The sequence below is a fragment of the Poecilia mexicana genome, unplaced genomic scaffold (assembly GCF_051168715.1).
Source record: "Poecilia mexicana isolate PSO_F unplaced genomic scaffold, ASM5116871v1 scaffold_22, whole genome shotgun sequence".
Classification (NCBI taxonomy): Eukaryota; Metazoa; Chordata; class Actinopteri; order Cyprinodontiformes; family Poeciliidae; genus Poecilia; species Poecilia mexicana.
In genome coordinates this window covers 25,008,477-25,019,151 of record NW_028263391.1, presented here as the reverse complement: position 1 = coordinate 25,019,151, position 10,675 = coordinate 25,008,477, and the positions used below count along the sequence as shown (strand labels likewise).

The 10,675-nt window shown below is 40.7% G+C and overlaps 1 pseudogene across 1 annotated transcript; it reads right to left on the bottom strand.

The window, feature by feature from the left end:
- Nucleotides 1-4,575: 4,575 nt before the first annotated feature.
- On the bottom strand, nt 4,576-9,328 carry LOC106923011 (B2 bradykinin receptor pseudogene; annotated as a pseudogene). Its single transcript, XR_015761977.1, has 2 exons — nt 9,260-9,328; nt 4,576-6,224 (listed from the first exon to the last, which is right to left on the bottom strand). The product of XR_015761977.1 is annotated as a B2 bradykinin receptor pseudogene (transcript).
- Nucleotides 9,329-10,675: the final 1,347 nt, after the last annotated feature.

Sequence of the window (10,675 nt, the reverse complement as noted above, 5' to 3'; positions counted from 1 at the left end):
AAAAACTCTTGGAAGATGTTTCTTAATTTGCAAAAAAAATAAAGAAAGAAAGAAATATCCTCAAGAGAAAATGACTGTCTCATTTGGGTTAAAAAAGATCATGCAACAAACCATTTTGATATAAAATAAAGAAAAAGTATAAAAGTAATGACTTAACCTGAACATGCCACGTTAAGGTGTGTCAGCTCCATCAGGCTAACGAGGTCACCAGAACAGGACATGCTCTTTGTCTTCACATTGTTATAGAACTGTAAAATATTTGTTCCCTATTTTTGCTTTTTAGACAGACTTCAATCTTTCGAATAATCAAAACATATGCACTTATAAAAGATTTACAAAAAGTCAATTAGCTTTTTATTAAAATTTTTTTATTTTTTGCAAAAAACAAAAGGAAAAGTCAACAAGGCTGATGCTAATGTTAGCATCCACAGTACACTTTCTAAATAAAGTCCATGAATGATCAGAACTTTTTGAAATATATATATATATATATATAATCTCTCCCCCTCACTGCCAAGAAGAATAAAATAGTGTTAATACAAACTAGCCAACAAACTGCATTACCCCAAGTAAAGAGTTTTTTCAAAGAGACTAGATTAGTTTCAGGAAATTTCCCCAAACCTCCCCAAATTGACCATGCTTAGAGTGAGAATCTGATTTTGTCGGGTTGTAAGCATGATGTCAGCCACCACAGAGGAGGTGGAGACGCTTCCCTCCACCTGAGCAGAATGGCTCATCTGGCCAGGAGGAAAGGCAGAACATGCTGTTGGTTTTTATTTAGAGTCACCATTCCCTCTGATTCAGCTGCAGGGCAATCAGTGGCTCAGGAGTGTATCCAACAAACATGATCAAATCTGAAAAAATTCCATGCTATTTCAGACATGAGCAAAACCAAAGCATGTGACAGAGAGACAATTCAGTATATTTGTATCTCACACAGTAGAGGCTGACATCAGGACACAGAGGATAGTTTGAGTTCAGAGATGTGAACTCTGCTCCACTTTGGATTGGATGAGGAAATGTTTAGCTCACAGTCAGGATGGAGGCCCAGGAGGACTCTGAAATAGATTTGCTTATTTGAAAAAGCACCCTTCATGTCTGCTGTAAAGAAATAAGATGTTTTTATTATATGTTACATAGCAAAAGAATAGCGTCAACAATATGTGACAGAATGGACATAATAATTACAATATAAGAAATAATATAAGAAATAATTACACCCCCTCCCTTTTTTTTGTTTACTTGCTTCTGTTTTTCTCATGCTGGCTGTACTGCAGTTACAACGGTTCGCCACCAGTGGGCACATAGAGCACAGTGACGCTCCTGACTCAGGAGCCAACGCAATTAAGCGCAGTAACGGCTGGTCAGTGAAGGCGCTCACTGTCGCTCTCATGTCTCAACAGCGTTCATCAAAATAAAAGAACCTGCACAAAACCACTGATTAATTATTAAGTGTGCAACAAATACAAGTATTTCTGTTAATGTGCTAGTGCTATCACCAGAGAATAATTGTTAATTCCCACCAGGCCTGTTAAGTCTCCTTTAATCTAACTCTAGTCCGTTTTCCAGAAAGTGCAGTTCGTTTGGGGAAGTGTGAGTGTGTAATCAAACTGTTGCAGACCAAAAAAGTGAACTCTGGTCCTACAAATCTCAGTCTGGGTTCTGTTGAAGTGAACTCTGGTGTAGGTCCAATGCAAAAGTGAACACCAAGTGGAATGGAGACAGCTTCAAAAGCAGGAATTTGACTACAGCACGAGGCATTCTGGGTAAATGTAACCAAAATACATATGCTAGTCCAGCGCTATCTTATGGTCTTTTGCCAAAGACTAAAGAGAAATCTTCCAACCATTAAAATCTGGCACCACTCCACTTCTGTTTCCATGTGGTGAAGAAGGAAGTTGCTCTCAGTGTCTTCAGAGGTTTCTTTGTCGTTTCCTTCAGTGGTTCTTGATGCAGCGCCCCCACAGGCCAGGAGGGGAACAGGTTGGTTTGACTCAGAGCAGAGAGTAAGAGAACCACAGCAGCTGGAGGTGGAGCATATGATGAAGTTTTAGTTCCCAGTTGAACTGAGTCTACCAGACAACATACTGAAGATCTGAGTGAAGAGAGGGTGCCGTTGGTACTCAGGCATGAGGTGGAAGCACCTTATTGTTGATTTATGAATGCTGACCTTAACTGAGGCAGGGAGGCCTGTTTACATGTGGTAGTGGTGGTTGACCAGCGCCTCCTGGGATGGTTCTCCACTGCTCTGTTTTCTCCATGTGTGGATGATGACTCTCACTCTGGAGTCCTGAAGCCTTAGAAAGACTTTTGTAACCCTTTTCAGCCTGATAGATGCCAATTACTTTGTTTTGTCTGTTATTGTTTATGTCTTTTAGATGATGTTGCTTTTTGAGATCCTTCAGTCATCAGAGAGATACTATTTATTAATTGTATTTGCAATAATCAGACCTGCTTGCATATTTAATCAGAATTAACAATATGTGAAAACTATAATGAACTTGTGAAAGACGTCTGCATCTGTGAAGAACATCACATCACAACCATGGCTGGATAAGTCCAGTTGGGGTATTATGGAAAAATCTTACCCAGACACTGTTGAGGTGAAAATCAGGTTTATTAATAACATGCACACAACATGAGAGCTTACAATATAAGACACTCAAACAGGTCAGTAAAAGTTGAGAGTAAATGTCTGGCAGTCAGAACGAACATTTTGATACGAAGCACAGAGTCAAACACATGAGACTGATGTCTGGATCTCTAGGACAGCTGACGTCGGCCGTGGAGCTTACACAAGTTCATTTGGATTAAGCATTACAATGAAAATATACCATGACATGAACATCAGATTAACAAAATCAGATAAGATGCTTCTATCCTGAAACTTCTAGATGCACCTCTGATCCAACAGGCCTGAATCAAATGGCTGAACTCCTTCATCAGTCCTTCCTGTCTGGTAGCCACTCTTTTGATCCAGACGTGTTGGAGCAGGGATGTGTCTAAACCCTGCAGGAGTGAGGCTCTCTTGGACTGAACTCGGGCATTCCTGTCTTAAACCAAAACAAAGAACAATGCTTCCAGAACCATAATAACGCCGTTAAACAGAACACTCATCAATGGTCAAGCTAAATGTGAGAATTAGCTGTTTGTGCCCATCCTTGCCAAGGTGTTGCTCAGAAGCAGCATGACTGAGTCAAACTGCAGTAAGTTAAGACAGAAAAACAGCTTGGAAGACATTTAAATACATCAGCAGAATAAATACTGAGTTTCCTGAGCTAGCTGTACTAATGTTGGCACATTGCATGGAGATAAAGTTAGTAAGTTTTGGATTACAAGTTTATATTTCTGAAGCTACATGACAAGAAACTCTGCAACAGAGCAGAACATATGGAGCCTTCACAATGCAATCCAAACTCTGCTTCCGTCTATAGATTGCTTCCATTATCCTGATTCAGTCCATTATTTTATTATTTCAGTGATACACAACATGCGGTCATCCTGTTTAATTATGTAGCAGAGTTGTTATGGAATTATTCTGAAAGCACTTAAAAATAAAATAAACTTGGTGTGGTAGAATAAATGTTTTTCTATCACTTCATGCAAAGACGTGTTGACAAATAACCAGAATAAAGAAAAACAAAGAACTGAACTGGTAAATAATCACACCCTTTGTTTTAGCTGGACTCCAATACTGATATATTCGTAATAGGGCTGAAACGATTCCTCGAATGATTCGAGTACCTCGATTACTAAAATTCCTCGAGGAAAATTTACCTGCCTCGAAGCTTCGTTAATTTATGTTTTATTAGTCAGCGCACCGTGTTCCGGCCGGGACTTCATTTGCGTTGCGCGGAGCTCTCACTTCCGCCTCTGAGTTGTTGACAAAAGCTAAGTCTCAGCGGCATAAAGTCCAATCTTCAAGATTGGCCCGTGGGGATTTTATTGATTGATGATAATGCCCGACTTTTTTATCGTTTTTGGGGAACCAATAAGCATCCTTAAAATGACTGGGGGAATGCCTGGAGTACGGCAGCATTTCTCCTCCGGGGCTGCTGGTTGAAAGCGAACGGCGGGAAGAGCGCTGAGGTGAGCGGATAGCCTGAACAGGGCGGGCGGCTGAGTAGCTGATGCTTACCGTGTAAATGTAGCTTTACCGACGAACCGCACAATACATTTCATATCCCGGTCTGAAGAAACGGGTGGCGGAGCGCATCGTACATGGCTGGTAGATGAGTTTCTGAGTGTGACCAGTGAAGGTGTCGTAAATATCCCGTATTGCTTCCCCCCGTGTTCGTCCCCCGGTCTAACGGTTCGTCAGTCCGCTGGTCTATTTCCTCCCCTCCATCTTACGTTCCTTCATTCGCCCTCTCCTCCCACTCCAGGCGGCATTTCCCGTATTTTCAAACCCAAAGCGTGACAGGTTAGGTGGCAAGGTGAGTTTAATTAATCTATTAAACTCACTGAAGATGAATACATAAACTAAAAGCTGGATTGTAGACATTTTTTATAAGCATATTTGTGAGCCTGCCTCTTTGTTATTAAATTCAATATAATTTCAGATTTTTCTATAACTTTTCTTCTGGTTAACTTAGAAAGTGAGCTATTATTGTTACAGGTTACTTTTCTAAACTACAAAAAAGCAACTGTTAGGGATGCTCAAATATGGAAAATTGGACTGATATTGATATCTGATAGTAACACCGGTATTATGCCAGATTTACCAATATTTCATTTTATAATTTTTTTTATCCGATTACTCGATTAATCGTAAGAATAATCGATAGATTACTCGATTACTAAAATATTCGTTTACAACAGCCCTAATTCGTAACATCCTCCTTACATTTTTTGTTGCACAAAAATATGAATAAGTATACCTTGGCTTGTAAAAGTTAAAGCTTTTACAGAAACAAGGTAATTTTTTTCCATTATTTTTGTTTAATTTCTCTGTGGAGCTGTTGGCCTTATGGTCTCACTGTCTGTACATCAGCTCATAAAGATAACTCTGAAACTGGACCTGTAGACATGAAAAGGATCAATCTGTGGGTCACTGAATGACTTGCCTTGATTTGATGTTACCTTTGCCACAGATTGCAATTGGTAATCATTCCTCCAGCTAACAAGTTTATTTTTTGGTTGTCTCTTCTCTAAATAAATGGGGGGAAAAAAGTAAACTCATATTCTAATTGATAATATTTTGTTGGGATTTAAGACTTCGTAGAAGCCTTGTACTTGTAGTTCGGCTGATGGTCGCACTGCGTTTTTGGTCCCACTGCTTGAAGAGTTCCTTCAGTTTGTCTCTGAAGTTTCTTCCGACAATGACGTAGAGAATGGGGTTAAGAACGCTGTTGAAGAACGCCAAGTAGGTGAAGATCTGCCCACAGAAGTGCTGGATTTCCTTAGAGGTGCAGAGTGTCAGGATGCCGGCCTTGTGGAGCCAGGTCGGGACTTCCCGCAGATGGAACGGGACCCAACAGATCAAGAACGCCAGCAGGACGACCAGCACCAAAGTGTCGGCCTTGTGGTCCGTTTTCCTCGTCTTTACTCTTTGGATCGATCTGTTTCTCAGAGCTTTGAGGATGTTCACAGTGCAAAAGAAAATGATGGAAATGGGAATAAAAAACCCTAACACCAAAATCATCAACTCAGTCATCTTTGATATAGTTGGATCAGCTTCATGACAGGCAGTTTTATTTTTGACATCTTCATGTTTCAATTTTGTGTTTATTAGTCTTGGAACACTAAGAATTAATCCCAGAATCCAAACCACAACACAACTAATTTTAGCACATTTTGGGCGACGCATTCCCCCATGGGACAGTGGATGGACCACGGCCAAATAGCGATCGATGCTAACCAGAACCAGGAAGTAGATGCTGCAATAGACGTTCATCAGGATGCTCACTTTTACGATTTTGCACATGGCAAGACCTAAAATCCAGTCAAACTTATTCCAAACGCTGACAGCCCAGAAGGGCAGGAAGGAGACCAGGAACAGGTCAGCAGCAGCCAGGTTGCTCAGGTAGATCTCAGCCACGGTGCAGGGCTTCTTATGGAGGATGAAGACCATCAGCACAAAGATGTTGAAAACTATTCCCAGAACAGAGATGGACAGGATGTACGCTGGGACATAAGTGAAGGACCAGTCGACGGATTCAAGTGAGCAATTATTAGAATTTGTCTGGTTTGGTCCTTTAGCCATGGAGCTGTTAGCCACCATTCTGAAGAAAGATGCAAGCAAGAGGAACAAAAGAAAACATTAAACAATGTGAAATTAGATTTATGTTTCAGACTTTATAAAAACAACTGTGATGTAAATAATATAATGAATAATAACATGTTTAACTGGTGAAAATATGTTCCCATTTAGCCAAAAGTTCGTCCAACAAACAAAGAACGCTTCCCCAGCCTTTAAAATCTTTATGTTGCTAGTGGGTGTAGCAGTGGAGAGCACTAATGCCTTGCAGCAAGAAGGTCTGTGGTTTGAATCTGAGCTCGAGGTCCCAGTGCAAGAGGAGCCCCTCTAGTTTGCCCCAAGGAGGAAGTGTGAGCATGGTTGTTTGTCCTGTGATGGACTGCTGACTCAACGGATAAATGTGTACATAAACCATCAGTGAGTGGATGATTAAAATATTTTGATCTCCACTCTGCATACGTGTTTAATGAAAGTCTCACCCTCTCCTTTTGGTGTTTTTATAGGGAGAACAAGGGAGCAAGGAAGACAAATGTAACTGACAAAAACTGAGCACAGGAAATAAATTACAAACCTTATTAGAGAATTGAAGGGGACTAAACTCTTAAATATGTAAGTGAAAGAAATGACGCACGGAGACGTAGTTCTTGCTGCTAGGCCATAGACGAGCCGGAGATCTATTACACTACCACGGATTCCTCATTACAGTTTCATCAGTTCAATACTCAAAAATCTTCCAAAGTCTCAACAAAAAATCTCCCCGTATTTTAAAGATGAACTTTTTATACATTCTCATCCTCACTGATGTGCGTTGGAAAGTTTCAACCAATGGCGTTGCTACCCTTGATTTGCGTAAAGATTCTGGTGTGCTTTATACTGAGTGTGTATTGGACAACCTTTAAAATATTTAAGACCTCATGAACTCAACATCTGCTCCATTTCAGAATTGCTGAATAGGACAATTTTTCTCAAATTGTTATTCTTATCTTGTCCAAACAGACGTCCTTTCCAAGTCATTTTTTGGTTCCATTTGCGCTTTGCATGCAAATTGAAGGAAAGGAGTCGGTCAGGTCGATCTAGTGAGGCGCCAAAATCCTTTTCACAAAAACAACTCCTTAAATAGTATTTCCGCTCTTACAACCTAATCTAAAATAACCAAGACTGAACTGAACTAAGGCAAAACAAAAGCTAGGCTGATTTAGTCACAGAATAAAACTACAAGCCAAGTAGCCCCCAGCCCCCCGAAAAAAACAAAGATCCTGACATCACCCCCTCCCAAAGTGGATACCAGACCTGGTTTAAGACCAGAAACAGAAAATAAACCAGTCCAGGCTGGACCTGAGAAGGAGGGCCAAAATACAAAACAAATGTTCATGGAGGATGACCAAGAGGTAGACTAATGGAGTCACAAGTTACAAACAAGATTTTAACCATGAAGTGGTTCAGAGAAGGCCAACAAGAAGATCTAGAGAATGACTGTCTGCAATGAAAGCGTCCATGATCTGGAAGCTTGTCACTGGCAGCAGAGCCGCTGACTCTCTGGAGGCTGGAAACTAAAAGATCTTGCTGGGGGACGACTAGGTGGTGGCAGCTCGGCCAACTGGAACCCACAACAAGGCTCAGGACCTGGAGACAACCCACAGAGAAGCTCTGCAGCATGGGACCCATGAAGTGGTTCTGCTGCTGGCAGATTGAGGCTGGTGATGGAGGGATCGATGCTGATAAGAGCCTGCAGACGACTGAGCTGCTGCAAGTCTTTGGCGAGACTTTTAAAGGCTTTAGAGTTCTGAGGCGTGGGGCTAACGGAGAGTGATAGAGATGGTGGCAAAGAGGACGAGGAGCAGTGGAGGTGAAAGCCTGGTCTTCTGGAGAAGCTGAGGGAGTGTCAACCAGACTTCCTGGAGAAACTGTGGAGGCGTCTGCAGTGGGTGGATAAGTTAGCTGGAGGAACAGAGACATGTGGTTGAGGTGGGGTGGCTTGTGGGATGTGTCGGCTAACGTTGCTTGTTGGTCCCACTCTGCTTCTTCCAACAGCTCCTCCCAGCACAGAACAGAGAGCTGAGGAACTCATTTCTGCAGCATATTAACCGACGCCACTTCAACGCAGACAAGAGGGACAGTAGAATACTTAATGTGTGAAATCTGATTTACAACCTAATCTATTTTCCTAATGCATATAATACCCAGGCACATATTTCTTACTCTTTTTTATAACGTGCTGCCATGGTGAACAAGGCTTGGCCAGAGTTCTCACTGAAGGACTTTCTCTCTTATTTGCTCTAGTTCTGCAGCAAGAAGCAAGTCTGATTGGTCCTTCAATCATGTTTGGTGTTGATTGGACCCAAATGCAGACAACTTGAAGCTGTGAGTAGTTGGTAGAAGTTTGATAAAAAACAACAACAAAACAATGACATCACAAGGATCAAGAGCAGGGAAAAATGGGGACAGAGAACATGGAATATATAACGGGAGGATCCGGTGAGTGAATGAAAGAGACGTGGTTAAATTCAGGGAATTTGGATTCTGGAACAGTGGACCGGTACTAATTAGAAAATGAGGTTCAGGTGTGAGGTGAGCAGAAAGCAGGCGGAGGGGGAGAGAGATGGCACAGGGGGAGTAAACCCCAACCAGGGACCAGGGAAAACGAAGCTAACTGGGACAAAAACTAATTAAACTCTGGAAATAAACCAAATCTAACTAACAAAGAGCTGACTGAACTAAAGTAAAACAGAAGCAAGGCTGATCTAATCAAAATAAGAATAACTCAGGCAATCATAAAACAAATGAACAAAACCAGAAAAACCCAAAACAACCCAAGAAACGGCAGTATGTGGTTTAAGCCTTTAGTACTGCACTGTAACAGTCGACTGTATACTGACATAGATACATTAGTAGGTGCAGACTGACATGCTGAAGAAGTCAAAGCAATTTAAGAGATTGTTGTACATCTGTTAATTTTCTAATTAATTGCAGGCTTTGCAAAGCAGTAAATGTTGCAGAATGTTTAACTCTAAACTCTAAAATAAAAGCAAAAAATAGCAAAAGTATAAATTTGTTGCATACCTTCAGGTGGACAGACGAATTTCTCCCAATGAAAAAAGAAGCAACCCTTCTGCAGCGCCGACGCTTCTAACTACTGTTTGACAAGGATTTGCTTAAGAAAGCATCTGATGCTGAACAGACATCTGATGTTAACATTTGCTTCATTCCCACCCCTCTCCTCCTACTGGGTAATGACTGCCTTTTTTCTACCAGTCCATTGAATGTGGGCTGTGGAGTTTATTTCTTGTAACAATACGTCTTGGCATGTTCTACAGTTGGAGAGCCTGTTTGTCACTGTCGATGGTGCTACTGCTGTCAGGAAATGAATTTGTGGGTTAAACAGATTACTTAAGAATGTGGGGTTATACTCATGAAAACATATACTCCTTTGCAACTAACTGTGATGATCAAACTTAAAAAGAAAAGTCGTGTTTACCAGGAAGAGAACTGAGAGGGATCATAGAGCAAACAGGACAACGTTTCTCACAGGAACTGAGTCTGATGCCACAGACTGTCCAAAGGCGAAGTCAGTGACCAGGACGTTTTACTGGAATGTAAAAAACAAAACCCTCTAACGGTAATGTGAAGTTCAAAGGCTTGACTTGAACTCTTTTTGGTCTGACTTTATCACATCTCTATTTAAGAATTTCTGTGCTCAGCTATTTTGTGTGAAAAGTTAACTGAAAGCCAGTTAAAAGATGAAAATGGCTCAATACTGTACCGGGTTTACATGCAGACATTTGACACCTAAGCAATGTGTGTTGACAAAGGAATTGGACAGTAGCTTCACCCTGAGTCAATATTCACTGGCTGATTCTGAAGAGTGGAATGTGCAGAACACACAAAACTCCCCAGAGCATCAATAATATTTTTGTACAACTCAATTTTTATTGAGTGAAAGTGAAGAAATTATGTCATAATGCATTTTTTAGCCTCTTGGGAATAGCCTGAGCATGCATGTTTACGAAAGTACAGTCACATCTGAACGATCAAACACTTTGTAAAGAGGTTATAATCTGATTAGTTTTCCTGAAATGACTTCACAACAAAGAGTCTTCAGTGTTTATGACGGCAAGGCTGTAAACAGAAATAAACCAATCAGCCATTATAAAGAGTTGATTGGATGTAATGACAGAAAAACAAAGTCTACTTGGATCTTGTTTGTATTTTAACAAGATAATGTTATATTGCTTCCATTATCTTCATTTAAATCCATTATTTCCATAAGAGGGACAGTAGAATACTTAATGTGTGAAATCTGATTTACAACCTAATCTATTTTCCTAATGCATATAATACCCAGGCACATATTTCTTACTCTTTTTTTTATAACGTGTCCATCCATTCTTGTGATTCACATTCAGATTTATTTGTATCCCTGATGGGCAATTGATTTTACAGCAAGTATAAAAACTAAGAGACAAAGTATCAAAGATT